General features: G+C 43.0%; 58 non-coding genes across 58 annotated transcripts; all 58 read left to right on the top strand.

Annotated features, from left to right (window-relative positions):
* Window positions 1-36: 36 nt before the first annotated feature.
* Window positions 37-109, top strand: TRNAM-CAU (transfer RNA methionine (anticodon CAU)). Its single transcript has one exon. It is a non-coding gene; the product is annotated as a tRNA-Met (tRNA).
* A 204-nt stretch (window positions 110-313) lies between these two features.
* Window positions 314-386, top strand: TRNAV-CAC (transfer RNA valine (anticodon CAC)). The gene has a single exon. It is a non-coding gene; the product is annotated as a tRNA-Val (tRNA).
* Window positions 387-451: 65 nt separating this feature from the next.
* Window positions 452-524, top strand: TRNAV-UAC (transfer RNA valine (anticodon UAC)). Its single transcript has one exon. It is a non-coding gene; the product is annotated as a tRNA-Val (tRNA).
* Window positions 525-728: 204 nt separating this feature from the next.
* Window positions 729-801, top strand: TRNAV-CAC (transfer RNA valine (anticodon CAC)). The gene has a single exon. It is a non-coding gene; the product is annotated as a tRNA-Val (tRNA).
* Window positions 802-1,282: 481 nt separating this feature from the next.
* TRNAV-CAC (transfer RNA valine (anticodon CAC)) lies at window positions 1,283-1,355 on the top strand. The gene has a single exon. It is a non-coding gene; the product is annotated as a tRNA-Val (tRNA).
* Window positions 1,356-1,557: 202 nt separating this feature from the next.
* On the top strand, window positions 1,558-1,630 carry TRNAM-CAU (transfer RNA methionine (anticodon CAU)). The gene has a single exon. It is a non-coding gene; the product is annotated as a tRNA-Met (tRNA).
* A 65-nt stretch (window positions 1,631-1,695) lies between these two features.
* TRNAV-UAC (transfer RNA valine (anticodon UAC)) lies at window positions 1,696-1,768 on the top strand. The gene has a single exon. It is a non-coding gene; the product is annotated as a tRNA-Val (tRNA).
* A 654-nt stretch (window positions 1,769-2,422) lies between these two features.
* Window positions 2,423-2,495, top strand: TRNAV-CAC (transfer RNA valine (anticodon CAC)). Its single transcript has one exon. It is a non-coding gene; the product is annotated as a tRNA-Val (tRNA).
* Window positions 2,496-2,697: 202 nt separating this feature from the next.
* TRNAM-CAU (transfer RNA methionine (anticodon CAU)) lies at window positions 2,698-2,770 on the top strand. The gene has a single exon. It is a non-coding gene; the product is annotated as a tRNA-Met (tRNA).
* A 205-nt stretch (window positions 2,771-2,975) lies between these two features.
* Window positions 2,976-3,048, top strand: TRNAV-CAC (transfer RNA valine (anticodon CAC)). Its single transcript has one exon. It is a non-coding gene; the product is annotated as a tRNA-Val (tRNA).
* A 481-nt stretch (window positions 3,049-3,529) lies between these two features.
* TRNAV-CAC (transfer RNA valine (anticodon CAC)) lies at window positions 3,530-3,602 on the top strand. Its single transcript has one exon. It is a non-coding gene; the product is annotated as a tRNA-Val (tRNA).
* Window positions 3,603-3,804: 202 nt separating this feature from the next.
* On the top strand, window positions 3,805-3,877 carry TRNAM-CAU (transfer RNA methionine (anticodon CAU)). Its single transcript has one exon. It is a non-coding gene; the product is annotated as a tRNA-Met (tRNA).
* A 65-nt stretch (window positions 3,878-3,942) lies between these two features.
* On the top strand, window positions 3,943-4,015 carry TRNAV-UAC (transfer RNA valine (anticodon UAC)). The gene has a single exon. It is a non-coding gene; the product is annotated as a tRNA-Val (tRNA).
* Window positions 4,016-4,669: 654 nt separating this feature from the next.
* TRNAV-CAC (transfer RNA valine (anticodon CAC)) lies at window positions 4,670-4,742 on the top strand. The gene has a single exon. It is a non-coding gene; the product is annotated as a tRNA-Val (tRNA).
* Window positions 4,743-4,944: 202 nt separating this feature from the next.
* On the top strand, window positions 4,945-5,017 carry TRNAM-CAU (transfer RNA methionine (anticodon CAU)). The gene has a single exon. It is a non-coding gene; the product is annotated as a tRNA-Met (tRNA).
* Window positions 5,018-5,222: 205 nt separating this feature from the next.
* Window positions 5,223-5,295, top strand: TRNAV-CAC (transfer RNA valine (anticodon CAC)). Its single transcript has one exon. It is a non-coding gene; the product is annotated as a tRNA-Val (tRNA).
* A 204-nt stretch (window positions 5,296-5,499) lies between these two features.
* TRNAV-CAC (transfer RNA valine (anticodon CAC)) lies at window positions 5,500-5,572 on the top strand. Its single transcript has one exon. It is a non-coding gene; the product is annotated as a tRNA-Val (tRNA).
* An 897-nt stretch (window positions 5,573-6,469) lies between these two features.
* TRNAV-CAC (transfer RNA valine (anticodon CAC)) lies at window positions 6,470-6,542 on the top strand. The gene has a single exon. It is a non-coding gene; the product is annotated as a tRNA-Val (tRNA).
* A 479-nt stretch (window positions 6,543-7,021) lies between these two features.
* On the top strand, window positions 7,022-7,094 carry TRNAM-CAU (transfer RNA methionine (anticodon CAU)). Its single transcript has one exon. It is a non-coding gene; the product is annotated as a tRNA-Met (tRNA).
* Window positions 7,095-7,299: 205 nt separating this feature from the next.
* Window positions 7,300-7,372, top strand: TRNAV-CAC (transfer RNA valine (anticodon CAC)). The gene has a single exon. It is a non-coding gene; the product is annotated as a tRNA-Val (tRNA).
* Window positions 7,373-7,576: 204 nt separating this feature from the next.
* TRNAV-CAC (transfer RNA valine (anticodon CAC)) lies at window positions 7,577-7,649 on the top strand. Its single transcript has one exon. It is a non-coding gene; the product is annotated as a tRNA-Val (tRNA).
* An 897-nt stretch (window positions 7,650-8,546) lies between these two features.
* TRNAV-CAC (transfer RNA valine (anticodon CAC)) lies at window positions 8,547-8,619 on the top strand. Its single transcript has one exon. It is a non-coding gene; the product is annotated as a tRNA-Val (tRNA).
* A 481-nt stretch (window positions 8,620-9,100) lies between these two features.
* On the top strand, window positions 9,101-9,173 carry TRNAV-CAC (transfer RNA valine (anticodon CAC)). Its single transcript has one exon. It is a non-coding gene; the product is annotated as a tRNA-Val (tRNA).
* Window positions 9,174-9,376: 203 nt separating this feature from the next.
* TRNAM-CAU (transfer RNA methionine (anticodon CAU)) lies at window positions 9,377-9,449 on the top strand. Its single transcript has one exon. It is a non-coding gene; the product is annotated as a tRNA-Met (tRNA).
* Window positions 9,450-10,070: 621 nt separating this feature from the next.
* On the top strand, window positions 10,071-10,143 carry TRNAV-CAC (transfer RNA valine (anticodon CAC)). The gene has a single exon. It is a non-coding gene; the product is annotated as a tRNA-Val (tRNA).
* Window positions 10,144-10,622: 479 nt separating this feature from the next.
* TRNAM-CAU (transfer RNA methionine (anticodon CAU)) lies at window positions 10,623-10,695 on the top strand. The gene has a single exon. It is a non-coding gene; the product is annotated as a tRNA-Met (tRNA).
* Window positions 10,696-11,036: 341 nt separating this feature from the next.
* TRNAM-CAU (transfer RNA methionine (anticodon CAU)) lies at window positions 11,037-11,109 on the top strand. The gene has a single exon. It is a non-coding gene; the product is annotated as a tRNA-Met (tRNA).
* A 65-nt stretch (window positions 11,110-11,174) lies between these two features.
* TRNAV-UAC (transfer RNA valine (anticodon UAC)) lies at window positions 11,175-11,247 on the top strand. The gene has a single exon. It is a non-coding gene; the product is annotated as a tRNA-Val (tRNA).
* Window positions 11,248-11,901: 654 nt separating this feature from the next.
* TRNAV-CAC (transfer RNA valine (anticodon CAC)) lies at window positions 11,902-11,974 on the top strand. Its single transcript has one exon. It is a non-coding gene; the product is annotated as a tRNA-Val (tRNA).
* Window positions 11,975-12,176: 202 nt separating this feature from the next.
* Window positions 12,177-12,249, top strand: TRNAM-CAU (transfer RNA methionine (anticodon CAU)). The gene has a single exon. It is a non-coding gene; the product is annotated as a tRNA-Met (tRNA).
* Window positions 12,250-12,454: 205 nt separating this feature from the next.
* TRNAV-CAC (transfer RNA valine (anticodon CAC)) lies at window positions 12,455-12,527 on the top strand. The gene has a single exon. It is a non-coding gene; the product is annotated as a tRNA-Val (tRNA).
* Window positions 12,528-12,731: 204 nt separating this feature from the next.
* Window positions 12,732-12,804, top strand: TRNAV-CAC (transfer RNA valine (anticodon CAC)). The gene has a single exon. It is a non-coding gene; the product is annotated as a tRNA-Val (tRNA).
* A 342-nt stretch (window positions 12,805-13,146) lies between these two features.
* On the top strand, window positions 13,147-13,219 carry TRNAV-CAC (transfer RNA valine (anticodon CAC)). Its single transcript has one exon. It is a non-coding gene; the product is annotated as a tRNA-Val (tRNA).
* Window positions 13,220-13,701: 482 nt separating this feature from the next.
* On the top strand, window positions 13,702-13,774 carry TRNAV-CAC (transfer RNA valine (anticodon CAC)). Its single transcript has one exon. It is a non-coding gene; the product is annotated as a tRNA-Val (tRNA).
* A 481-nt stretch (window positions 13,775-14,255) lies between these two features.
* TRNAV-CAC (transfer RNA valine (anticodon CAC)) lies at window positions 14,256-14,328 on the top strand. Its single transcript has one exon. It is a non-coding gene; the product is annotated as a tRNA-Val (tRNA).
* Window positions 14,329-14,531: 203 nt separating this feature from the next.
* TRNAM-CAU (transfer RNA methionine (anticodon CAU)) lies at window positions 14,532-14,604 on the top strand. The gene has a single exon. It is a non-coding gene; the product is annotated as a tRNA-Met (tRNA).
* A 621-nt stretch (window positions 14,605-15,225) lies between these two features.
* Window positions 15,226-15,298, top strand: TRNAV-CAC (transfer RNA valine (anticodon CAC)). The gene has a single exon. It is a non-coding gene; the product is annotated as a tRNA-Val (tRNA).
* Window positions 15,299-15,502: 204 nt separating this feature from the next.
* TRNAV-CAC (transfer RNA valine (anticodon CAC)) lies at window positions 15,503-15,575 on the top strand. Its single transcript has one exon. It is a non-coding gene; the product is annotated as a tRNA-Val (tRNA).
* Window positions 15,576-15,778: 203 nt separating this feature from the next.
* Window positions 15,779-15,851, top strand: TRNAM-CAU (transfer RNA methionine (anticodon CAU)). Its single transcript has one exon. It is a non-coding gene; the product is annotated as a tRNA-Met (tRNA).
* A 479-nt stretch (window positions 15,852-16,330) lies between these two features.
* Window positions 16,331-16,403, top strand: TRNAM-CAU (transfer RNA methionine (anticodon CAU)). Its single transcript has one exon. It is a non-coding gene; the product is annotated as a tRNA-Met (tRNA).
* A 204-nt stretch (window positions 16,404-16,607) lies between these two features.
* TRNAV-CAC (transfer RNA valine (anticodon CAC)) lies at window positions 16,608-16,680 on the top strand. The gene has a single exon. It is a non-coding gene; the product is annotated as a tRNA-Val (tRNA).
* Window positions 16,681-16,745: 65 nt separating this feature from the next.
* TRNAV-UAC (transfer RNA valine (anticodon UAC)) lies at window positions 16,746-16,818 on the top strand. Its single transcript has one exon. It is a non-coding gene; the product is annotated as a tRNA-Val (tRNA).
* A 204-nt stretch (window positions 16,819-17,022) lies between these two features.
* TRNAV-CAC (transfer RNA valine (anticodon CAC)) lies at window positions 17,023-17,095 on the top strand. The gene has a single exon. It is a non-coding gene; the product is annotated as a tRNA-Val (tRNA).
* Window positions 17,096-17,298: 203 nt separating this feature from the next.
* Window positions 17,299-17,371, top strand: TRNAM-CAU (transfer RNA methionine (anticodon CAU)). Its single transcript has one exon. It is a non-coding gene; the product is annotated as a tRNA-Met (tRNA).
* Window positions 17,372-17,436: 65 nt separating this feature from the next.
* On the top strand, window positions 17,437-17,509 carry TRNAV-UAC (transfer RNA valine (anticodon UAC)). The gene has a single exon. It is a non-coding gene; the product is annotated as a tRNA-Val (tRNA).
* Window positions 17,510-18,026: 517 nt separating this feature from the next.
* On the top strand, window positions 18,027-18,099 carry TRNAV-CAC (transfer RNA valine (anticodon CAC)). Its single transcript has one exon. It is a non-coding gene; the product is annotated as a tRNA-Val (tRNA).
* A 480-nt stretch (window positions 18,100-18,579) lies between these two features.
* On the top strand, window positions 18,580-18,652 carry TRNAM-CAU (transfer RNA methionine (anticodon CAU)). The gene has a single exon. It is a non-coding gene; the product is annotated as a tRNA-Met (tRNA).
* Window positions 18,653-19,132: 480 nt separating this feature from the next.
* TRNAM-CAU (transfer RNA methionine (anticodon CAU)) lies at window positions 19,133-19,205 on the top strand. Its single transcript has one exon. It is a non-coding gene; the product is annotated as a tRNA-Met (tRNA).
* A 65-nt stretch (window positions 19,206-19,270) lies between these two features.
* On the top strand, window positions 19,271-19,343 carry TRNAV-CAC (transfer RNA valine (anticodon CAC)). Its single transcript has one exon. It is a non-coding gene; the product is annotated as a tRNA-Val (tRNA).
* A 65-nt stretch (window positions 19,344-19,408) lies between these two features.
* On the top strand, window positions 19,409-19,481 carry TRNAV-UAC (transfer RNA valine (anticodon UAC)). Its single transcript has one exon. It is a non-coding gene; the product is annotated as a tRNA-Val (tRNA).
* A 204-nt stretch (window positions 19,482-19,685) lies between these two features.
* On the top strand, window positions 19,686-19,758 carry TRNAV-CAC (transfer RNA valine (anticodon CAC)). The gene has a single exon. It is a non-coding gene; the product is annotated as a tRNA-Val (tRNA).
* Window positions 19,759-20,240: 482 nt separating this feature from the next.
* Window positions 20,241-20,313, top strand: TRNAV-CAC (transfer RNA valine (anticodon CAC)). Its single transcript has one exon. It is a non-coding gene; the product is annotated as a tRNA-Val (tRNA).
* Window positions 20,314-20,792: 479 nt separating this feature from the next.
* Window positions 20,793-20,865, top strand: TRNAV-CAC (transfer RNA valine (anticodon CAC)). Its single transcript has one exon. It is a non-coding gene; the product is annotated as a tRNA-Val (tRNA).
* Window positions 20,866-21,763: 898 nt separating this feature from the next.
* TRNAM-CAU (transfer RNA methionine (anticodon CAU)) lies at window positions 21,764-21,836 on the top strand. The gene has a single exon. It is a non-coding gene; the product is annotated as a tRNA-Met (tRNA).
* A 204-nt stretch (window positions 21,837-22,040) lies between these two features.
* Window positions 22,041-22,113, top strand: TRNAV-CAC (transfer RNA valine (anticodon CAC)). The gene has a single exon. It is a non-coding gene; the product is annotated as a tRNA-Val (tRNA).
* Window positions 22,114-22,317: 204 nt separating this feature from the next.
* On the top strand, window positions 22,318-22,390 carry TRNAV-CAC (transfer RNA valine (anticodon CAC)). The gene has a single exon. It is a non-coding gene; the product is annotated as a tRNA-Val (tRNA).
* A 343-nt stretch (window positions 22,391-22,733) lies between these two features.
* TRNAV-CAC (transfer RNA valine (anticodon CAC)) lies at window positions 22,734-22,806 on the top strand. The gene has a single exon. It is a non-coding gene; the product is annotated as a tRNA-Val (tRNA).
* A 204-nt stretch (window positions 22,807-23,010) lies between these two features.
* On the top strand, window positions 23,011-23,083 carry TRNAV-CAC (transfer RNA valine (anticodon CAC)). The gene has a single exon. It is a non-coding gene; the product is annotated as a tRNA-Val (tRNA).
* Window positions 23,084-24,118: the final 1,035 nt, after the last annotated feature.

Raw genomic sequence — 24,118 nt, 5'->3', positions numbered from 1 at the left:
ATAAGCTAGGTTTCTTGGAAAAGTCAGCATTACTACGTATGTATGGTGTAGTGGTTATCACGTCCGCTTCATACGCGGAAGGTCCCAGGTTCGAGTCCTGGTAGATACATATTTTGACCATCGTGATTGGGCATAAAAATAAGCTACGTCTCTTGGAAAACTCAGTATTACTAAGTATCTATGGTGTAGTGGGTATCACGTCCGCTTCACACGCGGAAGGTTCCAAGATCGAGCCCATGTTAGATACATATTTTGACCATCGTGATTGGGCATAAAAATAAGCTAGGTCTCTTGGAAAACTCAGCATTACTACGTATCTATGGTGTAGTGGTTATCACGTCCGCTTCACAAGCGGAAGGTCCCAAGTTCGTTCCCTGGTAGATACATGTTTTGTCCATCGTGACTTGGCATAAAAATAAGGTAGATCTCTTGAAAAACTCAGTGTTACTACGTATCTATGGTGTAGTGGTTATCACGTCCGCTTTACACGCGGAAGGTCCCAGATTCGAGCCCTGGTAGATACATATTTTGACCATCGTGATTGGGCATAAAAATAAGCTAGGTCTCTTGGAAAACTCAGTATTACTAAGTATCTATGGTGTAGTGGTTATCACGTCCGCTTCACACGCGGAAGGTTGCAAGATCGAGCCCATGTTAGATACATATTTTGACCATCGTGATTGGGAATAAAATCAAGCTAGGTCTCTTGGAAAACTCAGCATTACTACGTATCTATGGTGTAGTGGTTATCACGTCCGCTTCACAAGCGGAAGGTCCCAAGTTCGGGCCCTGGTAGATACATATTTTGATCATCGTGATTGGGCATAAAAATAAGCTAGGTCTCTTGGAAAGTCAGTACTACTAAGTATCTATGGTGTAGTGGGTATCACGTCCGCTTCACACACGGAAGGTTCCAAGATCGAGCCCATGTTAGATACATATTTTGACCATCGTGATTGGGCATAAAAATAAGCTAGGTCTCTTGGAAAACTCAGTGTTACAACGTATCTATGGTGTAGTGGGTATCACGTCCGATTCACACGCGGAAGTTTCCAAGATCGAGCCCATGTTAGATACATATTTTGACCATCGTGATTGGGCATAAAAATAAGCTAGGTCTCCTGGAAAACTCAGTATTACTAAGTATCTATGGTGTAGTTGTTATCACGACCGCTTCACACGCGGAATGTTGCAAGATCGAGCCCATGTTAGATACATATTTTGACCATCGTGATTGGGCATAAAATCAAGCTAGGTCTCTTGGAAAACTCAGCATTACTACGTATCTATGGTGTAGTGGTTATCACGTCCGCTTCACAAGCGGAAGGTCCCAAGTTCGGGCCCTGGTAGATACATATTTTGACCATCGTGATTGGGCATAAAAATAAGCTAGGTCTCTTGGAAAACTCAGTATTACTAAGTATCTATGGTGTAGTGTTTATCACGTCCGCTTCACACGCGGAAGGTTCCAAGATCGAGCCCATGTTAGATACATATTTTGTCCATCGTGAATAGGCAAAAAAAAGCTAGGTTTCTTGGTAAACTCAGCATTACTACGTATCTATGGTGTAGTGGTTATCACGTCCGCTTCATACGCGGAAGGTCCCAGGTTCGAGCCCTGGTAGATACATATTTTGACCATCGTGATTGTGCAAAAAAATAAGCTAGGTCTCTTGGAAAACTCAGTATTACTAAGTATCTATGGTGTAGTGGTTATCACGTCCGCTTTACACGCGGAAGGTCCCAGGTTCGAGCCCTGGTACATACATATTTTGACCATCGTGATTGTGCAAAAAAATAAGCTAGGTCTCTTGGAAAACTCAGTATTACCAAGAAGTTATATCAGTATCTCAGAGAGAAGATATAAGATGCCTTTGTATTCGCGCGCCGTAGTCCCAGTCCCCCTTTCAAAATACAAGGGGGGACGTAAAAAGAGGCGCCGGGCTATTTCGCTCTCATCAGTCGGAAATTTTCCTCACTCGCGTCGTCGCGCTGACGTGAGTTTTCAAGAACCAATGAGATGCTGGTTGTAATTTAGAGACGGGGATTGACTGCGGACCTACGTTAGGACTGGAGATAAAGCTGAAAATCTGGCGAATTTATATCTTCTCTCTGAGATACTGATATAACTTCTTGGTATTACTAAGTATCTATGGTGTAGTGGTTATCACGTCCGCTTCACACGCGGAAGGTTCCAAGATCGAGCCCATGTTAGATACATATTTTTTCCATCGTGAATTGGCAAAAAATAAGCTAGGTTTCTTGGAAAACTCATCATTACTACATATCTATGGTGTAGTGGTTATCACGTCCGCTTCATACGCGGAAGGTTCCAAGATCGAGCCCATGTTAGATAAGTATTTTGTCCATCGTGAATGGGCAAAAAATAAGCTAGGTCTCTTGGAAAACTCAGCATTACTACGTATCTATGGTGTAGTGGTTATCACGTCCGCTTCACAAGCGGAAGGTCCCAAGTTCGGGCCCTGGTAGATACATATTTTGATCATCGTGATTGGGCATAAAAATAAGCTAAGTCTCTTGGAAAACTCAGCTTACTACGTATCTATGGTGTAGTGGTTATCACGTCCGCTTCACACGCGGAAGGTTCCAAGATCGAGCCCATGTTAGATACATATTTTGTCCATCGTGAATAGGCAAAAAATAAGCTAGGTTTCTTGGAAAACTCAGCATTACTACGTATCTATGGTGTAGTGGTTATCACGTTCGCTTCATACGCGGAAGGTCCCAGGTTCGAGCCCTGGTAGATACATATTTTAACCATCGTGATTGGGCATGAAAAATAAGCTAGGTCTCTTGGAAAACTCAGTATTACTAAGTATCTATGGTGTAGTGGGTATCACGTCCGCTTCACACGCGGAAGGTTCCAAGATCGAGACCATGTTAGATACATATTTTGACCATCGTGATTGGGCATAAAATCAAGCTAGGTCTCTTGGAAAACTCAGCATTACTACGTATCTATGGTGTAGTGGTTATCACGTCCGCTTCACAAGCGGAAGGTCCCAAGTTCGGGCCCTGGTAGATACATATTTTGATCATCGTGATTGGGCATAAAAATAAGCTAGGTCTCTTGGAAAGTCAGTACTACTAAGTATCTATGGTGTAGTGGGTATCACGTCCGCTTCACACACGGAAGGTTCCAAGATCGAGCCCATGTTAGATACATATTTTGACCATCGTGATTGGGCATAAAAATAAGCTAGGTCTCTTGGAAAACTCAGTGTTACAACGTATCTATGGTGTAGTGGGTATCACGTCCGATTCACACGCGGAAGTTTCCAAGATCGAGCCCATGTTAGATACATATTTTGACCATCGTGATTGGGCATAAAAATAAGCTAGGTCTCCTGGAAAACTCAGTATTACTAAGTATCTATGGTGTAGTTGTTATCACGACCGCTTCACACGCGGAATGTTGCAAGATCGAGCCCATGTTAGATACATATTTTGACCATCGTGATTGGGCATAAAATCAAGCTAGGTCTCTTGGAAAACTCAGCATTACTACGTATCTATGGTGTAGTGGTTATCACGTCCGCTTCACAAGCGGAAGGTCCCAAGTTCGGGCCCTGGTAGATACATATTTTGACCATCGTGATTGGGCATAAAAATAAGCTAGGTCTCTTGGAAAACTCAGTATTACTAAGTATCTATGGTGTAGTGTTTATCACGTCCGCTTCACACGCGGAAGGTTCCAAGATCGAGCCCATGTTAGATACATATTTTGTCCATCGTGAATAGGCAAAAAAAAGCTAGGTTTCTTGGAAAACTCAGCATTACTACGTATCTATGGTGTAGTGGTTATCACGTCCGCTTCATACGCGGAAGGTCCCAGGTTCGAGCCCTGGTAGATACATATTTTGACCATCGTGATTGTGCAAAAAAATAAGCTAGGTCTCTTGGAAAACTCAGTATTACTAAGTATCTATGGTGTAGTGGTTATCACGTCCGCTTTACACGCGGAAGGTCCCAGGTTCGAGCCCTGGTACATACATATTTTGACCATCGTGATTGTGCAAAAAAATAAGCTAGGTCTCTTGGAAAACTCAGTATTACCAAGAAGTTATATCAGTATCTCAGAGAGAAGATATAAGATGCCTTTGTATTCGCGCGCCGTAGTCCCAGTCCCCCTTTCAAAATACAAGGGGGGACGTAAAAAGAGGCGCCGGGCTATTTCGCTCTCATCAGTCGGAAATTTTCCTCACTCGCGTCGTCGCGCTGACGTGAGTTTTCAAGAACCAATGAGATGCTGGTTGTAATTTAGAGACGGGGATTGACTGCGGACCTACGTTAGGACTGGAGATAAAGCTGAAAATCTGGCGAATTTATATCTTCTCTCTGAGATACTGATATAACTTCTTGGTATTACTAAGTATCTATGGTGTAGTGGTTATCACGTCCGCTTCACACGCGGAAGGTTCCAAGATCGAGCCCATGTTAGATACATATTTTTTCCATCGTGAATTGGCAAAAAATAAGCTAGGTTTCTTGGAAAACTCAGCATTACTACATATCTATGGTGTAGTGGTTATCACGTCCGCTTCATACGCGGAAGGTTCCAAGATCGAGCCCATGTTAGATAAGTATTTTGTCCATCGTGAATGGGCAAAAAATAAGCTAGGTCTCTTGGAAAACTCAGCATTACTACGTATCTATGGTGTAGTGGTTATCACGTCCGCTTCACAAGCGGAAGGTCCCAAGTTCGGGCCATGGTAGATACATATTTTGATCATCGTGATTGGGCATAAAAATAAGCTAAGTCTCTTGGAAAACTCAGCTTACTACGTATCTATGGTGTAGTGGTTATCACGTCCGCTTCACACGCGGAAGGTTCCAAGATCGAGCCCATGTTAGATACATATTTTGTCCATCGTGAATAGGCAAAAAATAAGCTAGGTTTCTTGGAAAACTCAGCATTACTACGTATCTATGGTGTAGTGGTTATCACGTTCGCTTCATACGCGGAAGGTCCCAGGTTCGAGCCCTGGTAGATACATATTTTAACCATCGTGATTGGGCATGAAAAATTATCTAGGTCTCTTGGAAAACTCAGTATTACTAAGTATCTATGGTGTAGTGGGTATCACGTCCGCTTCACACGCGGAAGGTTCCAAGATCGAGACCATGTTAGATACATATTTTGACCATCGTGATTGGGCATAAAATCAAGCTAGGTCTCTTGGAAAACTCAGCATTACTACGTATCTATGGTGTAGTGGTTATCACGTCCGCTTCACAAGCGGAAGGTCCCAAGTTCGGGCCCTGGTAGATACATGTTTTGTTCATCGTGATTTGGCATAAAAATAAGCTAGGTCTCTTGGAAAACTCAGTGTTACAACGTATCTACGGTGTAATGGTTATCATGTCCGCTTCACACGCGGAAGGTTCCAAGATCGAGCCCATGTTAGATACATATTTTGACCCTCGTGATTGGGCATAAAAATAAGCTACGTCTCTTGGAAAACTCAGCATTACTACGTATCTATGGTGTAGTGGTTATCACGTCCGCTTCACAAGCGGAAGGTCCCAAGTTCGGGCCCTGGTAGATACATGTTTTGTCCATCGTGATTTGGCATAAAAATAAGCTAGATCTCTTGGAAAACTCAGTGTTACTACGAATCTATGGTGTAGTGGTTATCACGTCCGCTTTACACGCGGAAGGTACCAGGTTCGAGCCCTGGTAAATACATATTTTGACCATCGTGATTGGGCAAAAAAATAAGCTAGGTTTCTTGGAAAACTCAGCATTACTACGTATCTATGGTCTAGTGGTTATCACGTCCGCTTCACAAGCGGAAGGTTCCAAGATCGAGCCCATGTTAGATACATATTTTGACCATCTTGATTGGGCATAAAATCAAGCTAGGTGTCTTGGAAAACTCAGCATTACTACGTATCTATGGTGTAGTTGTTATCACGTCCACTTCACAAGCGGAAGGTCCCAAGTTCGGGCCCTGGTAGATACATATTTTGATCATCGTGATTGGGCATAAAAATAAGCTAGGTCTCTTGGAAAAGTCAGTACTGCTTAGTATCTATGGTGTAGTGGGTATCACGTCCGCTTCACACGCGGAAGGTTCCAAGGTCGAGCCCATGTTAGATACATATTTTGACCATCGTGACTGGGCATAAAAATAAGCTAGATCTCTTGGAAAACTCAGTGATACAACGTATCTATGGTGTAGTGGGTATCACGTCCGATTCACTCGCGGAAGTTTCCAAGATCGAGCCCATGTTAGATACATATTTTGACCATCGTGATTGGGCATAAAAATAAGCTAGGTCTCTTGGAAAACTCAGTATTACTAAGTATCTATGGTGTAGTGGTTATCACGCCCGCTTCACACGCGGAAGGTTGCAAGATCGAGCCCATGTTAGATACATATTTTGACCATCGTGATTGGGCATAAAATCAAGCTAGGTCTCTTGGAAAACTCAGCATTACTACGTATCTATGGTGTAGTGGTTATCACGTCCGCTTCACAAGCGGAAGGTCCCAAGTTCGGGCCCTGGTAGATACATATTTTGATCATCGTGATTGGGCATAAAAATAAGCTAGGTCTCTTGGAAAAGTCAGTACCACTAAGTATCTATGGTGTAGTGGGTATCACGTCCGCTTCACACGCGGAAGGTTCCAAGATCGATCCCATGTTAGATACATATTTTGACCATCGTGATTGGGCATAAAAATAAGCTAGGTCTCTTGGAAAACTTAGCATTACTACGAATCTATGGTGTAGTGGTTATCACGTCCGCTTCACAAGCGGAAGGTCCCAAGTTCGGGCCCTGGTAGATACATGTTTTGTTCATCGTGATTTGGCATAAAAATAAGCTAAGTCTCTTGGAAAACTCAGCTTACTACGTATCTATGGTGTAGTGGTTATCACGTCCGCTTCACACGCGGAAGGTTCCAAGATCGAGCCCATGTTAGATACATATTTTGTCCATCGTGAATAGGCAAAAAATAAGCTAGGTTTCTTGGAAAACTCAGCATTACTACGTATCTATGGTGTAGTGGTTATCACGTTCGCTTCATACGCGGAAGGTCCCAGGTTCGAGCCCTGGTAGATACATATTTTAACCATCGTGATTGGGCATGAAAAATTATCTAGGTCTCTTGGAAAACTCAGTATTACTAAGTATCTATGGTGTAGTGGGTATCACGTCCGCTTCACACGCGGAAGGTTCCAAGATCGAGACCATGTTAGATACATATTTTGACCATCGTGATTGGGCATAAAATCAAGCTAGGTCTCTTGGAAAACTCAGCATTACTACGTATCTATGGTGTAGTGGTTATCACGTCCGCTTCACAAGCGGAAGGTCCCAAGTTCGGGACCTGGTAGATACATGTTTTGTTCATCGTGATTTGGCATAAAAATAAGCTAGGTCTCTTGGAAAACTCAGTGTTACAACGTATCTACGGTGTAATGGTTATCATGTCCGCTTCACACGCGGAAGGTTCCAAGATCGAGCCCATGTTAGATACATATTTTGACCCTCGTGATTGGGCATAAAAATAAGCTACGTCTCTTGGAAAACTCAGCATTACTACGTATCTATGGTGTAGTGGTTATCACGTCCGCTTCACAAGCGGAAGGTCCCAAGTTCGGGCCCTGGTAGATACATGTTTTGTCCATCGTGATTTGGCATAAAAATAAGCTAGATCTCTTGGAAAACTCAGTGTTACTACGAATCTATGGTGTAGTGGTTATCACGTCCGCTTTACACGCGGAAGGTACCAGGTTCGAGCCCTGGTAAATACATATTTTGACCATCGTGATTGGGCAAAAAAATAAGCTAGGTTTCTTGGAAAACTCAGCATTACTACGTATCTATGGTCTAGTGGTTATCACGTCCGCTTCACAAGCGGAAGGTTCCAAGATCGAGCCCATGTTAGATACATATTTTGACCATCTTGATTGGGCATAAAATCAAGCTAGGTGTCTTGGAAAACTCAGCATTACTACGTATCTATGGTGTAGTTGTTATCACGTCCACTTCACAAGCGGAAGGTCCCAAGTTCGGGCCCTGGTAGATACATATTTTGATCATCGTGATTGGGCATAAAAATAAGCTAGGTCTCTTGGAAAAGTCAGTACTGCTAAGTATCTATGGTGTAGTGGGTATCACGTCCGCTTCACACGCGGAAGGTTCCAAGGTCGAGCCCATGTTAGATACATATTTTGACCATCGTGACTGGGCATAAAAATAAGCTAGATCTCTTGGAAAACTCAGTGATACAACGTATCTATGGTGTAGTGGGTATCACGTCCGATTCACTCGCGGAAGTTTCCAAGATCGAGCCCATGTTAGATACATATTTTGACCATCGTGATTGGGCATAAAAATAAGCTAGGTCTCTTGGAAAACTCAGTATTACTAAGTATCTATGGTGTAGTGGTTATCACGCCCGCTTCACACGCGGAAGGTTGCAAGATCGAGCCCATGTTAGATACATATTTTGACCATCGTGATTGGGCATAAAATCAAGCTAGGTCTCTTGGAAAACTCAGCATTACTACGTATCTATGGTGTAGTGGTTATCACGTCCGCTTCACAAGCGGAAGGTCCCAAGTTCGGGCCCTGGTAGATACATATTTTGATCATCGTGATTGGGCATAAAAATAAGCTAGGTCTCTTGGAAAAGTCAGTACCACTAAGTATCTATGGTGTAGTGGGTATCACGTCCGCTTCACACGCGGAAGGTTCCAAGATCGATCCCATGTTAGATACATATTTTGACCATCGTGATTGGGCATAAAAATAAGCTAGGTCTCTTGGAAAACTTAGCATTACTACGAATCTATGGTGTAGTGGTTATCACGTCCGCTTCACAAGCGGAAGGTCCCAAGTTCGGGCCCTGGTAGATACATGTTTTGTTCATCGTGATTTGGCATAAAAATAAGCTAGGTCTCTTGGAAAACTCAGTGTTACAACGTATCTATGGTGTAGTGGGTATCACGTCCGATTCACTCGCGGAAGTTTCCAAGATCGAGCCCATGTTAGATACATATTTTGGCCATCGTGATTGGGCATAAAAATAAGCTAGGTCTCTTTGAAAACTCAACATTACTACGTATCTATGGTGTAGTGGGTATCACGTCCGCTTCACAAGCGGAAGGTTCCAAGTTCGGGCCCTGGTAGATACATGTTTTGCTCATCGTGATTTGGCATAAAAATAAGCTAGGTCTCTTGGAAAACTCAGTGTTACAACGTATCTATGATGTAGTGGTTATCACGTCCGCTTCACACGCGGAAGGTTCCAAGATCGAGCCCATGTTAGATAAATATTTTGTCCATCGTGTATGGGCAAAAAATAAGCTAGGTTTCTTGGAAAAGTCACCATTACTACGTATGTATGGTGTAGTGGTTATCACGTCCGCTTCATACGCGGAAGGTCCCAGGTTCGAGTCCTGGTAGATACATATTTTGACCATCGTGATTGGGCATAAAAATAAGCTAGGTCTCTTGGAAAACTCAGTATTACTAAGTATCTATGGTGTAGTGAGTATCACGTCCGCTTCACACGCGGAAGGTTCCAAGATCGAGCCCATGGTAGATACATATTTTGACCATGGTGATTGGGCATAAAAATAAGCTAGGTCTCTTGGAAAACTCAGTGATACAACGTATCTATGGTGTAGTGGGTATCACGTCCGATTCACTCGCGGAAGTTTCCAAGATCGAGCCCATGTTAGATACATATTTTGACCATCGTGATTGGGCATAAAAATAAGCTAGGTCTCTTGGAAAACTCAGTATTACTAAGTATCTATGGTGTAGTGGTTATAACGTCCGCTTCACACGCGGAAGGTTGCAAGATCGAGCCCATGTTAGATACATATTTTGACCATCGTGATTGGGCATAAAATCAAGCTAGGTCTCTTGGAAAAGTCAGTACCACTAAGTATCTATGGTGTAGTGGGTATCACGTCCGCTTCACACGCGGAAAGTTCCAAGATCGATCTTATGTTAGATACATATTTTGACCATCGTGATTGGGCATAAAAATAAGCTAGGTCTCTTGGAAAACTCAACATTACTACGTATCTATGGTGTAGTGGTTATCACGTCCGCTTCACACGCGGAAGGTCCCAAGTTCGGGCCCTGGTAGATACATGTTTTGTTCATCGTGATTTGGCATAAAAATAAGCTAGGTCTCTTGGAAAACTCAGTGTTACAACGTATCTATGATGTAGTGGTTATCACGTCCGCTTCACACGCGGAAGGTTCCAAGATCGAGCCCATGTTAGATACAAATTTTGTCCATCGTGAATAGGCAAAAAATAAGCTAGGTTTCTTGGAAAACTCAGCATTACTACGTATCTATGGTGTAGTGGTTATCACGTCCGCTTCACACTCGGAAGGTTCCAAGATCGAGCCCATGTTAGATACATATTTTGTCCATCGTGAATTGGCAAAAAATAAGCTAGGTTTCTTGGAAAACTCAGCATTACTACGTATCTATGGTGTAGTGGTTATCACGTCCGCTTCATACGCGGAAGGTTCCAAGATCGAGCCCATGTTAGATAAATATTTTGTCCATCGTGAATGGGCAAAAAATAAGCTAGGTTTCTTGGAAAAGTCAGCATTACTACGTATGTATGGTGTAGTGGTTATCACGTCCGCTTCATACGCGGAAGGTCCCAGGTTCGAGTCCTGGTAGATACATATTTTGACCATCGTGATTGGGCATAAAAATAAGCTACGTCTCTTGGAAAACTCAGTATTACTAAGTATCTATGGTGTAGTGGGTATCACGTCCGCTTCACACGCGGAAGGTTCCAAGATCGAGCCCATGTTAAATACATATTTTGACCATCGTGATTGGGCATAAAAATAAGCTAGGTCTCTTGGAAAACTCAGTATTACTAAGTATCTATGGTGTAGTGTTTATCACGTCCGCTTCACACGCGGAAGGTTCCAAGATCGAGCCCATGTTAGATACATATTTTGTCCATCGTGAATAGGCAAAAAAAAGCTAGGTTTCTTGGAAAACTCAGCATTACTACGTATCTATGGTGTAGTGGTTATCACGTCCGCTTCATACGCGGAAGGTCCCAGGTTCGAGCCCTGGTAGATACATATTTTGACCATCGTGATTGTGCAAAAAAATAAGCTAGGTCTCTTGGAAAACTCAGTATTACTAAGTATCTATGGTGTAGTGGTTATCACGTCCGCTTTACACGCGGAAGGTCCCAGGTTCGAGCCCTGGTACATACATATTTTGACCATCGTGATTGTGCAAAAAAATAAGCTAGGTCTCTTGGAAAACTCAGTATTACCAAGAAGTTATATCAGTATCTCAGAGAGAAGATATAAGATGCCTTTGTATTCGCGCGCCGTAGTCCCAGTCCCCCTTTCAAAATACAAGGGGGGACGTAAAAAGAGGCGCCGGGCTATTTCGCTCTCATCAGTCGGAAATTTTCCTCACTCGCGTCGTCGCGCTGACGTGAGTTTTCAAGAACCAGTGAGATGCTGGTTGTAATTTAGAGACGGGGATTGACTGCGGACCTACGTTAGGACTGGAGATAAAGCTGAAAATCTGGCGAATTTATATCTTCTCTCTGAGATACTGATATAACTTCTTGGTATTACTAAGTATCTATGGTGTAGTGGTTATCACGTCCGCTTCACACGCGGAAGGTTCCAAGATCGAGCCCATGTTAGATACATATTTTTTCCATCGTGAATTGGCAAAAAATAAGCTAGGTTTCTTGGAAAACTCAGCATTACTACATATCTATGGTGTAGTGGTTATCACGTCCGCTTCATACGCGGAAGGTTCCAAGATCGAGCCCATGTTAGATAAGTATTTTGTCCATCGTGAATGGGCAAAAAATAAGCTAGGTCTCAAGGAAAACTCAGCATTACTACGTATCTATGGTGTAGTGGTTATCACGTCCGCTTCACAAGCGGAAGGTCCCAAGTTCGGGCCCTGGTAGATACATATTTTGATCATCGTGATTGGGCATAAAAATAAGCTAAGTCTCTTGGAAAACTCAGCTTACTACGTATCTATGGTGTAGTGGTTATCACGTCCGCTTCACACGCGGAAGGTTCCAAGATCGAGCCCATGTTAGATACATATTTTGTCCATCGTGAATAGGCAAAAAATAAGCTAGGTTTCTTGGAAAACTCAGCATTACTACGTATCTATGGTGTAGTGGTTATCACGTTCGCTTCATACGCGGAAGGTCCCAGGTTCGAGCCCTGGTAGATACATATTTTAACCATCGTGATTGGGCATGAAAAATAAGCTAGGTCTCTTGGAAAACTCAGTATTACTAAGTATCTATGGTGTAGTGGGTATCACGTCCGCTTCACACGCGGAAGGTTCCAAGATCGAGACCATGTTAGATACATATTTTGACCATCGTGATTGGGCATAAAATCAAGCTAGGTCTCTTGGAAAACTCAGCATTACTACGTATCTATGGTGTAGTGGTTATCACGTCCGCTTCACAAGCGGAAGGTCCCAAGTTCGGGCCCTGGTAGATACATGTTTTGTTCATCGTGATTTGGCATAAAAATAAGCTAGGTCTCTTGGAAAACTCAGTGTTACAACGTATCTACGGTGTAATGGTTATCACGTCCGCTTCACACGCGGAAGGTTCCAAGATCGAGCCCATGTTAGATACATATTTTGACCATCGTGATTGGGCATAAAAATAAGCTACGTCTCTTGGAAAACTCAGCATTACAACGTATCTATGGTGTAGTGGTTATCACGTCCGCTTCACAAGCGGAAGGTCCCAAGTTCGGGCCCTGGTAGATACATGTTTTGTCCATCGTGATTTGGCATAAAAATAAGCTAGATCTCTTGGAAAACTCAGTGTTACTACGAATCTATGGTGTAGTGGTTATCACGTCCGCTTTACACGCGGAAGGTACCAGGTTCGAGCCCTGGTAAATACATATTTTGACCATCGTGATTGGGCAAAAAAATAAGCTAGGTTTCTTGGAAAACTCAGCATTACTACGTATCTATGGTCTAGTGGTTATCACGTCCGCTTCACAAGCGGAAGGTTCCAAGATCGAGCCCATGTTAGATACATATTTTGACCATCTTGATTGGGCATAAAATCAAGCTAGGTGTCTTGGAAAACTCAGCATTACTACGTATCTATGGTGTAGTGGTTATCACGTCCACTTCACAAGCGGAAGGTCCCAAGTTCGGGCCCTGGTAGATACATATTTTGATCATCGTGATTGGGCATAAAAATAAGCTAGGTCTCTTGGAAAAGTCAGTACTGCTAAGTATCTATGGTGTAGTGGGTATCACGTCCGCTTCACACGCGGAAGGTTCCAAGGTCGAGCCCATGTTAGATACATATTTTGACCATCGTGACTGGGCATAAAAATAAGCTAGATCTCTTGGAAAACTCAGTGATACAACGTATCTATGGTGTAGTGGGTATCACGTCCGATTCACTCGCGGAAGTTTCCAAGATCGAGCCCATGTTAGATACATATTTTGACCATCGTGATTGGGCATAAAAATAAGCTAGGTCTCTTGGAAAACTCAGTATTACTAAGTATCTATGGTGTAGTGGTTATCACGTCCGCTTCACACGAGGAAGGTTGCAAGATCGAGCCCATGTTAGATACATATTTTGACCATCGTGATTGGGCATAAAATCAAGCTAGGTCTCTTGGAAAACTCAGCATTACTACGTATCTATGGTGTAGTGGTTATCACGTCCGCTTCACAAGCGGAAGGTCCCAAGTTCGGGCCCTGGTAGATACATATTTTGATCATCGTGATTGGGCATAAAAATAAGCTAGGTCTCTTGGAAAAGTCAGTACCACTAAGTATCTATGGTGTAGTGGGTATCACGTCCGCTTCACACGCGGAAGGTTCCAAGATCGATCCCATGTTAGATACATATTTTGACCATCGTGATTGGGCATAAAAATAAGCTAGGTCTCTTGGAAAACTTAGCATTACTACGAATCTATGGTGTAGTGGTTATCACGTCCGCTTCACAAGCGGAAGGTCCCAAGTTCGGGCCCTGGTAGATACATGTTTTGTTCATCGTGATTTGGCATAAAAATAAGCTAGGTCTCTTGGAAAACTCAGTGTTACAACGTATCTATGGTGTAGTGGGTATCACGTCCGATTCACTCGCGGAAGTTTCCAAGATCGAGCCCATGTTAGATACATATTTTGGCCATCGTGATTGGGCATAAAAATAAGCTAGGTCTCTTTCAAAACTCAACATTACTACGTATCTATGGTGTAGTGGGTATCACGTCCGCTTCACAAGCGGAAGGTTCCAAGTTCGGGCCCTGGTAGATACATGTTTTGCTCATCGTGATTTGGCATAAAAATAAGCTAGGTCTCTTGGAAAACTCAGTGTTACAACGTATCTATGATGTAGTGGTTATCACGTCCGCTTCACACGCGGAAGGTTCCAAGATCGAGCCCATGTTAGATAAATATTTTGTCCATCGTGTATGGGCAAAAAATAAGCTAGGTTTCTTGGAAAAGTCACCATTACTACGTATGTATGGTGTAGTGGTTATCACGTCCGCTTCATACGCGGAAGGTCCCAGGTTCGAGTCCTGGTAGATACATATTTTGACCATCGTGATTGGGCATAAAAATAAGCTAGGTCTCTTGGAAAACTCAGTATTACTAAGTATCTATGGTGTAGTGAGTATCACGTCCGCTTCACACGCGGAAGGTTCCAAGATCGAGCCCATGGTAGATACATATTTTGACCATGGTGATTGGGCATAAAAATAAGCTAGGTCTCTTGGAAAACTCAGTGATACAACGTATCTATGGTGTAGTGGGTATCACGTCCGATTCACTCGCGGAAGTTTCCAAGATCGAGCCCATGTTAGATACATATTTTGACCATCGTGATTGGGCATAAAAATAAGCTAGGTCTCTTGGAAAACTCAGTATTACTAAGTATCTATGGTGTAGTGGTTATAACGTCCGCTTCACACGCGGAAGGTTGCAAGATCGAGCCCATGTTAGATACATATTTTGACCATCGTGATTGGGCATAAAATCAAGCTAGGTCTCTTGGAAAAGTCAGTACCACTAAGTATCTATGGTGTAGTGGGTATCACGTCCGCTTCACACGCGGAAAGTTCCAAGATCGATCCCATGTTAGATACATATTTTGACCATCGTGATTGGGCATAAAAATAAGCTAGGTCTCTTGGAAAACTTAGCATTACTACGTATCTATGGTGTAGTGGTTATCACGTCCGCTTCACAAGCGGAAGGTCCCAAGTTCGGGCCCTGGTAGATACATGTTTTGTTCATCGTGATTTGGCATAAAAATAAGCTAGGTCTCTTGGAAAACTCAGTGTTACACCGTATCTATGGTGTAGTGGGTATCACGTCCGATTCACTCGTGGAAGTTTCCAAGATCGAGCCCATGTTAGATACATATTTTGACCATCGTGATTGGGCATAAAAATAAGCTAGGTCTCTTGGAAAACTCAACATTACTACGTATCTATGGTGTAGTGGGTATCACGTCCGCTTCACAAGCGGAAGGTCCCAAGTTCGGGCCCTGGTAGATACATGTTTTGTTCATCGTGATTTGGCATAAAAATAAGCTAGGTCTCTTGGAAAACTCAGTGTTACAACGTATCTATGATGTAGTGGTTATCACGTCCGCTTCACACGCGGAAGGTTCCAAGATCGAGCCCATGTTAGATAAATATTTTGTCCATGGTGTATGGGCAAAAAATAAGCTAGGTTTCTTGGAAAAGTCACCATTACTACGTATGTATGGTGTAGTGGTTATCACGTCCGCTTCATACGCGGAAGGTCCCAGGTTCGAGTCCTGGTAGATACATATTTTGACCATCGTGATTGGGCATAAAAATAAGCTAGGTCTCTTGGAAAACTCAGTATTACTAAGTATCTATGGTGTAGTGGTTATCACGTCCGCTTTACAAGCGAAAGGTCCCAAGCTCGGGCCCTGGTAGATACATGTTTTGTTCATCGTGATTTGGCATAAAAATAAGCTAGGTCTCTTGGAAAACTCAGCATTACTACGTATCTATGGTGTAGTGGTTATCACGTCCGCTTCACACTCGGAAGGTTCCAAGATCGAGCCCATGTTAGATACATATTTTGTCCATCGTGAATTGGCAAAAAATAAGCTAGGTTTCTTGGAAAACTCAGCATTACTACGTATCTATGGTGTAGTGGTTATCACGTCCGCTTCATACGCGGAAGGTTCCAAGATCGAGCCCATGTTAGATAAATATTTTGTCCATCGTGAATGGGCAAAAAATAAGCTAGGTTTCTTGGAAAAGTCAGCATTACTACGTATGTATGGTGTAGTGGTTATCACGTCCGCTTCATACGCGGAAGGTCCCAGGTTCGAGTCCTGGTAGATACATATTTTGACCATCGTGATTGGGCATAAAAATAAGCTACGTCTCTTGGAAAACTCAGTATTACTAAGTATCTATGGTGTAGTGGGTATCACGTCCGCTTCACACGCGGAAGGTTCCAAGATCGAGCCCATGTTAGATACATATTTTGACCATCGTGATTGGGCATAAAAATAAGCTAGGTCTCTTGGAAAACTCAGCATTACTACGTATCTATGGTGTAGTGGTTATCACGTCCGCTTCACAAGCGGAAGGTCCCAAGTTCGTTCCCTGGTAGATACATGTTTTGTCCATCGTGACTTGGCATAAAAATAAGGTAGATCTCTTGAAAAACTCAGTGTTACTACGTATCTATGGTGTAGTGGTTATCACGTCCGCTTTACACGCGGAAGGTCCCAGATTCGAGCCCTGGTAGATACATATTTTGACCATCGTGATTGGGCATAAAAATAAGCTAGGTCTCTTGGAAAACTCAGTATTACTAAGTATCTATGGTGTAGTGGTTATCACGTCCGCTTCACACGCGGAAGGTTGCAAGATCGAGCCCATGTTAGATACATATTTTGACCATCGTGATTGGGCATAAAATCAAGCTAGGTCTCTTGGAAAACTCAGCATTACTACGTATCTATGGTGTAGTGGTTATCACGTCCGCTTCACAAGCGGAAGGTCCCAAGTTCGGGCCCTGGTAGATACATATTTTGACCATCGTGATTGGGCATAAAAATAAGCTAGGTCTCTTGGAAAACTCAGTATTACTAAGTATCTATGGTGTAGTGTTTATCACGTCCGCTTCACACGCGGAAGGTTCCAAGATCGAGCCCATGTTAGATACATATCTTGTCCATCGTGAATAGGCAAAAAAAAAGCTAGGTTTCTTGGAAAACTCAGCATTACTACGTATCTATGGTGTAGTGGTTATCACGTCCGCTTCATACGCGGAAGGTCCCAGGTTCGAGCCCTGGTAGATACATATTTTGACCATCGTGATTGTGCAAAAAAATAAGCTAGGTCTCTTGGAAAACTCAGTATTACTAAGTATCTATGGTGTAGTGGTTATCACGTCCGCTTTACACGCGGAAGGTCCCAGGTTCGAGCCCTGGTACATACATATTTTGACCATCGTGATTGTGCAAAAAAATAAGCTAGGTCTCTTGGAAAACTCAGTATTACCAAGAAGTTATATCAGTATCTCAGAGAGAAGATATAAGATGCCTTTGTATTCGCGCGCCGTAGTCCCAGTCCCCCTTTCAAAATACAAGGGGGGACGTAAAAAGAGGCGCCGGGCTATTTCGCTCTCGTCAGTCGGAAATTTTCCTCACTCGCGTCGTCGCGCTGACGTGAGTTTTCAAGAACCAATGAGATGCTGGTTGTAATTTAGAGACGGGGATTGACTGCGGACCTACGTTAGGACTGGAGATAAAGCTGGAAATCTGGCGAATTTATATCTTCTCTCTGAGATACTGATATAACTTCTTGGTATTACTAAGTATCTATGGTGTAGTGGTTATCACGTCCGCTTCACACGCGGAAGGTTGCAAGATCGAGCCCATGTTAGATGCATATTTTGACCATCGTGATTGGGCATAAAATCAAGCTAGGTCTCTTGGAAAACTCAGCATTACTACGTATCTATGGTGTAGTGGTTATCACGTCCGCTTCACAAGCGGAAGGTCCCAAGTTCGGGCCCTGGTAGATACATGTTTTGTTCATCGTGATTTGGCATAAAAATAAGCTAGGTCTCTTGGAAAACTCAGTGTTACAACGTATCTATGGTGTAGTGGGTATCACGTCGGATTCACACGCGGAAGTTTCCAAGATCGAGCCCATGTTAGATACATATTTTGACCATCGTGATTGGGCATAAAAATAAGCTAGGTCTCTTGGAAAACTCAACATTACTACGTATCTATGGTGTAGTGGGTATCACGTCCACTTCACAAGCGGAAGGTCCCAAGTTCGGGCCCTGGTAGATAAATGTTTTGTCCATCGTGATTTGGCATAAAATTAAGCTAGGTCTCTTGGAAAACTCAGTGTTACAACGTATCTATGGTGTAGTGGTTATCACGTCCGCTTCACTCGCGGAAGGTTCCAAGATCGAGCCCATGTTAGATACATATTTTGTCCATCGTGAATAGGCAAAAAATAAGCTAGGTTTCTTGGAAAACTCAGCATTACTACGTATCTATGGTGTAGTGGTTATCACGTCCGCTTCATACGCGGAAGGTCCCAGGTTCGAGCCCTGGTAGATACATATTTTGACCATCGTGATTGGGCATAAAAATAAGCTAGGTCTCTTGGAAAACTCAGTATTACTAAGTATCTATGGTGTAGTGGGTATCACGTCCGCTTCACACGCGGAAGGTTCCAAGATCGAGCCCATGTTAGATACATATTTTGACCATCGTGATTGGGCATAAAAATAAGCTAGGTCTCTTGGAAAACTCAGCATTACTACGTATCTATGGTCTAGTGGTTATCACGTCCGCTTCACAAGCGGAAGGTCCCAAGTTCGGGCCCTGGTAGATACATGTTTTTTCCATCGTGATTTGGCATAAAAATAAGGTAGATCTCTTGAAAAACTCAGTGTTACTACGTATCTTAGGTGAAGTGGTTATCACGTCCGCTTCACACTCGGAAGGTTCCAAGATCGAGCCCATGTTAGATACATATTTTGTCCATCGTGAATTGGCAAAAAATAAGCTAGGTTTCTTGGAAAAGTCAGCATTACTACGTATGTATGGTGTAGTGGTTATCACGTCCGCTTCATCCGCGGAAGGTCCCAGGTTCGAGTCCTGGTAGATACATATTTTGACCATCGTAATTGGGCATAAAAATAAGCTAGGTCTCTTGGAAAACTCAGTTTTACTAAGTATCTATGGTGTAGTGGTTATCACGTCCGCTTCACAAGCGGAAGGTCCCTAGTTCGTTCCCTGGTAGATACATGTTTTGTCCATCGTGATTTGGCATAAAAATAAGGTAGATCTCTTGAAAAACTCAGTGTTACTACGTATCTATGGTGTAGTGGTTATCACGTCCGCTTTACACGCGGAAGGTCCCAGATTCGAGCCCTGGTAGATACATATTTTGACCATCGTGATTGTGCAAAAAAATAAGCTAGGTCTCTTGGAAAACTCAGTATTACTAAGTATCTATGGTGTAGTGGTTATCACGTCCGCTTCACACGCGGAAGGTTGCAAGATCGAGCCCATGTTAGATACATATTTTGACCATCGTGATTGGGCATAAAATCAAGCTAGGTCTCTTGGAAAACTCAGAATTACTACGTATCTATGGTGTAGTGGTTATCACGTCCGCTTCACAAGCGGAAGGTCCCAAGTTCGGGCCCTGGTAGATACATATTTTGATCATCGTGATTGGGCATAAAAATAAGCTAGGTCTCTTGGAAAAGTCAGTACTACTAAGTATCTATGGTGTAGTGGGTATCACGTCCGCTTCACACGCGGAGGGTTCCAAGATCGAGCCCATGTTAGATACATATTTTGACCATCGTGATTGGGCATAAAAATAAGCTAGGTCACTTGGAAAACTCAGTGTTACAACGTATCTATGGTGTAGTGGGTATCACGTCCGATTCACACGCGGAAGTTTCCAAGATCGAGCCCATGTTAGATACATATTTTGACCATCGTGAATGGGCATAAAAATAAGCTAGGTCTCCTGGAAAACTCAGTATTACTAAGTATCTATGGTGTAGTTGTTATCACGTCCGCTTCACACGCGGAATGTTGCAAGATCGAGCCCATGTTAGATACATATTTTGACCATCGTGATTGGGCATAAAATCAAGCTAGGTCTCTTGGAAAACTCAGCATTACTACGTATCTATGGTGTAGTGGTTATCACGTCCGCTTCACAAGCGGAAGGTCCCAAGTTCGGGCCCTGGTAGATACATATTTTGACCATCGTGATTGGGCATAAAAATAAGCTAGGTTTCTTGGAAAACTCAGTATTACTAAGTATCTATGGTGTAGTGGTTATCACGTCCGCTTCACACGCGGAAGGTTCCAAGATCGAGCCCATGTTAGATACATATTTTGTCCATCGTGAATAGGCAAAAAAAAAGCTAGGTTTCTTGGAAAACTCAGCATTACCACGTATCTATGGTGTAGTGGTTATCACGTCCGCTTCATACGCGGAAGGTCCCAGTTCGAGCCCTGGTAGATACATATTTTGACCATCGTGATTGAGCAAAAAAATAAGCTAGGTCTCTTGGAAAACTCAGTATTACTAAGTATCTATGGTGTAGTGGTTATCACGTCCGCTTCACACTCGGAAGGTTGCAAGATCGAGCCCATGTTAGATACATATTTTGACCATCGTGATTGGGCATAAAATCAAGCTAGGTCTCTTGGAAAACTCAGCATTACTACGTATCTATGGTGTAGTGGTTATCGCGTCCGCTTCACAAGCGGAAGGTCCCAAGTTCGGGCCCTGGTAGATACATATTTTGATCATCGTGATTGGGCATAAAAATAAGCTAGGTCTCTTGGAAAAGTTAGTACTACTAATTATCTATGGTGTAGTGGGTATCACGTCCGCTTCACACGCGGAAGGTTCCAAGATCGAGCCCATGTTAGATACATATTTTGACCATCGTGATTGGGCATAAAAATAAGCTAGGTTTTCTTGAAAACTCAGTGTTACAACGTATCTATGGTGTAGTGGGTATCACGTCCGATTCACACGCGGAAGTTTCCAAGATCGAGCCCATGTTAGATACATATTTTGACCATCGTGATTGGGCATAAAAATAAGCTAGGTCTCCTGGAAAACTCAGTATTACTAAGTATCTATGGTGTAGTGGTTATCACGTCCGCTTCACACGAGGAAGGTTGCAAGATCGAGCCCATGTTAGATACATATTTTGACCATCGTGATTGGGCATAAAATCAAGCTAGGTCTCTTGGAAAACTCAGCATTACTACGTATCTATGGTGTAGTGGTTATCACGTCCGCTTCACAAGCGGAAGGTACCAAGATCGAACCCATGTTAGATACATATTTTGACCATCGTGATTGGGCATAAAAATAAGCTAGGTCTCTTGGAAAACTCAGTATTACTAAGTATCTATGGTGTAGTGGGTATCACGTCCACTTCACACGCGGAAGGTTCCAAGATCGAGCCCATGTTAGATACATATTTTGACCATCGTGATTGGGCATAAAAATAAGCTACGTTTCTTGGAAAACTCAGCATTACTACGTATCTATGGTGTAGTGGTTATCACGTCCGCTTCATACGCGGAAGGTTCCAAGATCGAGCCCATGTTAGATAAATATTTTGTCCATCGTGAATGGGCAAAAAATAAGCTAGGTTTCTTGGACAAGTCAGCATTACTACGTATGTATGGTGTAGTGGTTATCACGTCCGCTTCATACGCGGAAGGTCCCAGGTTCGAGTCCTGGTAGATACATATTTTGACCATCGTGATTGGGCATAAAAATAAGCTAGGTCTCTTGGAAAACTCAGTATTACTAAGTATCTATGGTGTAGTGGGTATCACGTCCGCTTCACACGCGGAAGGTTCCAAGATCGAGGCCATGTTAGATACATATTTTGACCATCGTGATTGGGCATAAAAATAAGCTAGGTCTCTTGGAAAACTCAGCATTACTACGTATCTATGGTGTAGTGGTTATCACGTCCGCTTCACAAGCGGAAGGTCCCAAGTTCGGGCCCTGGTAGATACATATTTTGACCATCGTGATTGGGCATAAAAATAAGCTAGGTCTCTTGGAAAACTCAGTATTACTTAGTATCTATGGTGTAGTGGTTATCACGTCCGCTTCACACGCGGAAGGTTCCAAGATCGAGCCCATGTTAGATACATATTTTGACCATCGTGATTGGACATAAAATCAAGCTAGGTCTCTTGGAAAACTCAGCCTTACTACGTATCTATGGTGTAGTGGTTATCACGTCCGCTTCACAAGCGGAAGGTCCCAAGTTCGGGCCCTGGTAGATACATGTTTTGTCCATCGTGATTTGGCATAAAAATAAGGTAGATCTCTTGAAAAACTCAGTACTACTAAGTATCTATGGTCTAGTGGTTATCACGTCCGCTTCACACGCGGATGGTTCCAAGATCGAGCCCATGTTAGATACATATTTTGACCATCGTGATTGGGCATAAAAATAAGCTAGGTCTCTTGGAAAACTCAGCATCACTACGTATGTATGGTCTAGTGCTTATCACGTCCGCTTCACATGCGGAAGGTTGCAAGATCGAGCCCATGTTAGATACATATTTTGACCATCGTGATTGGGCATAAAATCAAGCTAGGTCTCTTGGAAATCTCAGCATTACTACGTATCTATGGTGTAGTGGTTATCACGTCCGCTTCACAAGCGGAAGGTCCCAAGTTCGGGCCCTGGTAGATACATATTTTGATCATCGTGATTGGGCATAAAAATAAGCTAGGTCTCTTGGAAAAGTCAGTACTACTAAGTATCTATGGTGTAGTGGGTATCACGTCCGCTTCACACGCGGAAGGTTCCAAGACCGAGCCCATGTTAGATACATATTTTGAACATCGTGATTGGACATAAAATCAAGCTAGGCCTCTTGGAAAACTCAGCCTTACTACGTATCTATGGTGTAGTGGTTATCACGTCCGCTTCACAAGCGGAAGGTCCCAAGTTCGGGCCCTGGTAGATACATATTTTGATCATCGTGATTGGGCATAAAAATAAGCTAGGTCTCTTGGAAAAGTCAGTACTACTAAGTATCTATGGTCTAGTGGTTATCACGTCCGCTTCACACGCGGATGGTTCCAAGAACGAGCCCATGTTAGATACATATTTTGACCATCGTCATTGGGCATAAAAATAAGCTAGGTCTCTTGGAAAACTCAGCATCACTACGTATGTATGGTCTAGTGGTTATCACGTCTGCTTCACAAGCGGAAGGTCCCAAGTTCGGGCCCTGGAAGATACATGTTTTGTCCATCGTGATTTGGCATAAAAATAAGCTAGGTTTCTTGGAAAACTCAGCATTACTACGTATCTATGGTGTAGTGGTTATCACGTCCGCTTCATTCGCGGAAGGTTCCAAGATCGAGCCCATGTTAGATAAATATTTTGTCCATCGTGAATGGGCAAAAAATAAGCTAGGTTTCTTGGAAAAGTCAGCATTACTACGTATGTATGGTGTAGTGGTTATCACGTCCGCTTCACAAGCGGAAGGTTCCAAGATCGAGCCCATGGTAGATACATATTTTGACCATCGTGATTGGGCATAAAAATAAGCTAGGTCTCTTGGAAAACTCAGCGTTACTACGTATCTATGGTGTAGCGGTTATCACGTCCGCTTCACAAGCGGAAGGTCCGAAGTTCGTTCCCTGGTAGATACATGTTTTGTCCATCGTGATTTGGCATAAAAATAAGGTAGATCTCTTGAAAAACTCAGTGTTACTACGTATCTATGATGTAGTGGTTATCACGTCCGCTTTACTCGCGAAAGGTCCCAGGTTCGAGCCCTGGTAGATACATATTTTGACCATCGTGATTGTGCAAAAAAATAAGCTAGGTCTCTTGGAAAACTCAGTATTACTAAGTATCTATGGTGTAGTGGTTATCACGTCCGCTTCACACGCGGAAGGTTGCAAGATCGAGCCCATGTTAGATACATATTTTGACCATCGTGATTGGGCATAAAATCAAGCTAGGTCTCTTGGAAATCTCAGCATTACTACG

The sequence above is a fragment of the Phalangium opilio genome, unplaced genomic scaffold (genome assembly GCF_054372755.1).
Source record: "Phalangium opilio isolate 3A_F unplaced genomic scaffold, DU_Popi_V2 ptg000106l_1, whole genome shotgun sequence".
NCBI lineage: Eukaryota > Metazoa > Arthropoda > Arachnida > Opiliones > Phalangiidae > Phalangium > Phalangium opilio.
Note: the sequence above shows the minus strand (reverse complement) of the source record. Positions and strands in the feature narration are given on the sequence as shown.